Below are 3,625 nucleotides of genomic sequence, written 5' to 3' on the forward strand. Positions count from 1 at the left end.
AGGTGTCTGTTACCTCGGCCATGCCAAATGTGGCCCTTGCTGCTGTACATGCCGCCCCAGGGGACACTGCCTCTGGAAAGCCAGGCACACCCAAGGATGCAGGAATGGCAGGCCCGAGCGGTTTGGCACGTAGCCGCCGGAACGAGTACGTGGGCTCGGGCCTCTATTCCACCTTCACCATCCAGTCTCTGCAGCCACAGCCACCCCTCATGCTCGGCCTGCTGTATTGCTCCCCAACGCAGCTCCTGCAGGAGCAGCAGCGCCCCCCTCGGGGAGCAGGAGCACCAGTCCAAGCCCCTTGGAGGCCTGCCTGGAGGCTGAGGAGGCCAGCTTGCTTCTGCAGGTAGGTCATCCTGACCCCGCCCGAGGCCCCAAACCTGAAATTGGAAGAGCTGAATGTGGAGCCAGGTTTGGGCCAGGTTTTGCCCCGGAAGTGAAAGTGGAAGGGTCCAAGGAAGAGTTGGAAGTTGCCAGGGAGAGAGGGTTTGTGCTGGAAACTACCAAGGCCGAGCCAGAAGTCCCTCCACAGGAGGGCGTGCCAGCCCGGCTGCTGGCGGTCGTTATGGACACCGCAAGGCAAGCGGGAGGCCACGCGGCTTCCAGCCCTGATATCTCCCAGCCGCAGAAGGGCTGGAAGCCCCGGGACCTAGAGCTTCCACTCAGCCCGAGCCTGCTAGATGGGCCAGGACCCGAACGGACCCCAGGATCGGGAACTGGCTCCGGCCTTCAGGCGCCTGAGCGGGCGCTAACTCGGTCCCTACTTCCTACGCATACATTGACTCCGGTGCTGCTGACACCCAGCTCGCTGCCTCCCAGCATTCACTTCTGGAGCACCCTGAGTCCCATTGCGCCCCGTAGCCAGGCCAAGCTCTCCTTCCAGTTTCCGTCCAGTGGCAGCGCCCAGGTGCACATCCCTTCCATCAGCGTGGATGGCCTCTCGACCCCGTGGTGTTCTCCCCAGGGCCCCAGAAGCCATGACTACCACCACCACCACCACCACCCTTTCTGGGGTCACTCCATCCATGCTCTCTCCAGCCAGCCATCTCAAGGAGAAACATAGTTCAACTGAAAGACTCATGCTGTGATTGTGGTGGGGTGGGGATCCTTGGGAAGAATTACTCTCAAGAGTAATTCTCATTATCTCCTCCACAGAAAACACACAGCGTCCACAACTTCTCTGTTTTCTGTCAGTCCCCAGTGGTCGCCCTTGCACGGCTCCTACATCAATGGTAGGGGCGGTTTATTTATTGTTTGAAGGCCACTGGGAGGAGTCTGACCTAACCTTTTAGGGTGGTTAGGGCATCTCTCCCACCTCCCCACTTTTTTTCCCCAAGACAAGACAATCGGGGTCTGGCTTGAGAACGACCTTTCTTTCTTTATTTCTCAGCCTGCCCTTGGGGAGATGAGGGAGCCCTGTCTCCATTTTCAGATGTGGGTAGAAGAGTTAGTTTGTTTTATTATTCCTGGCCATACTCAGGGGTCCAGGAAGAATTTGTACTGTTTAATGGGTTGGGAGTCTTGGCCAAGGAAGAATCACACCCTTGGAATAGAAATTTCCACCTCCCCAGCCTTTCTCTCAGACAGCTTATCCTTTTCAACCAACTTTGGCCAGGGAGGAATGTCCCTTTTGTTCTTCTTCCCCTGAAAAGCCATTCCTTTGTCTGCCAACCTCCCTGGGGTCCTGCCTGTTTCTTCCCAATGGAGGGTTTTTTTGGGGTGGTCCCCGTCTGGGGGGCCCCTCCAGCCAGTACTCCAGGTCTCCCTGTCTCTCCTCATTTCAAGCCAAAGAAAAAAAACTACTGTAATTACCCAAAAAACAGAAGTAGAAAGAGGCTAGGAAATACCAGCATACAGATGATTTATCTTAAGTTCTTGTAGGAATAAGACCATTTAAAATTATTCTTATTTATTTTATGAAGTTCTTTGTGTGCTTATATATATTAAACTCAATGCATTAAAAAATATATTCATTCATGTGTTTGAAAATTTTTTGGCTGAAAGTATTTTGATATAACTTGAAATGTGAAACACTAATACTTAATGAATACTCAGTCCAGGGATTTGTTTTCTACCATGAGGAATATTGTTCCTCTGCTTAAAGATGGTGTTGTGTCCATGTCACACCAACTATTGAAGTGACTGACCACTCCTATAGACATCTGTGCCAAGAAACATCAATTACATTTCAGACTGCTGTTTTGAGCTTTCCATCTTTTCTTTTTAGGGAGAAGTACATTTCCAATCACTGGAGGAACCTGAGAACATTATCTCCAACCCATTTTGCCAAATGGATATCCTGAGAAAGGTGTTCCAAGAGAGGTGATGTCAGGATAGTGTCTGATTGGAGGGTGCCCAAGGCACATGGGAGAATGTGGAAGAACTGGAAAGACTTGGGTGTTGCTCATGTTACTTAGGTATCTCTATAGAAACTTGGTGGGTCATTCCTTCTCTTCACAATCCCTTTCTTAAATTTATGATAAATGTGAAAGGTAATCAAAACAAAAGCAGGGCAAAATGGGAAAATAAGTTCCCACTTTAACTTTTTCTAGATTATTTAAAGGTCTACTGGGACAAATGTGATGAAAATTTTAAAAAATATTAAAAAATCACGGATCATCAGTATTTAAAAGCAAATGCTTTCTGAAAATTATAGCTCGTATATTAACATGATTTGTTGAAATTTGTTTTTGTAATTTAACCAACTTGACTTGTTAGAATTGAGCTCAGTTGAAGCACCATGGCAATTTAGTTAGATGATAAGCTACTCTGTTTCTCTGAAGAAAAGAAAAATGTAGATGCTCCTAGCCATACAGGATGAATTTTTATCTGTGGGATTTCTTTGACAAATTAAATAACACCTGTAAAACAAATTTTCTTATTTTATACTTATTTTTCTTCTTTTTTATTTATTTATTTTTTATTATACTTTAAGTTCTAGGTTACATGAGCACAGCGTGCAGGTTTGTTACATATGTATACATGTGTCATGTTGGTGTGCTACACCCATCAACTCATCATTTACATTAGATGCATCTCCTAATGCTATCCCTCCCCCGTCCCCCCACCCCACAACAGGCCCTGGTGTGTGATGTTCCCCTTCTTGTGTCCAAGTGTTCTCATTGTTCAATTCCCACCTATGAGTGAGAACATGTGGTGTTTGGTTTTCTGTTCTTGTGATAGTTTGCTGAGAATGATGGTTTCCAGCTGCATCCGTATCCCTACAGAGGACATGAACTCATCCTTTTTATGGCTGCATAGTGTATGGTGTACATGTGCCACATTTTCTTAATCCAGTCTGTCACTGATGGACATTTGGGTTAGTTCCAAGTCTTTGTTATTGTGGCACATATTCCATGGTGTATATATGCCATATTTTCTTAATCCAGTCTATCATTGATGGACATTTGGGCTGGTTCCAAGTCTTTGCTATTGTGAATAGTGTCGCAATAAACATATGTGTGCATGTGTCTTTATAGCAGCATGATTTATAATCCTTTGGGTATATACCCAGTAACGGGATGGCTGGGTCAAATGGTATTTTTAGTTCTAGATTCTTGAGGAATTGCCACACTGTCTTCCACAGTGGTTGAACTAGTTTACGGTATCACCAAGAGTGTAAAAGTGT

General features: G+C 46.4%; 1 pseudogene; it reads left to right on the top strand.

Moving 5' to 3' along the window:
• Positions 1-8: 8 nt before the first annotated feature.
• LOC108525713 (ETS domain-containing protein Elk-1 pseudogene) lies at positions 9-978 on the top strand (annotated as a pseudogene).
• Positions 979-3,625: the final 2,647 nt, after the last annotated feature.

This window comes from Rhinopithecus bieti, unplaced genomic scaffold, assembly GCF_001698545.2.
Source record: "Rhinopithecus bieti isolate Rb0 unplaced genomic scaffold, ASM169854v2 repeat_15110, whole genome shotgun sequence".
Lineage (NCBI taxonomy): Eukaryota > Metazoa > Chordata > Mammalia > Primates > Cercopithecidae > Rhinopithecus > Rhinopithecus bieti.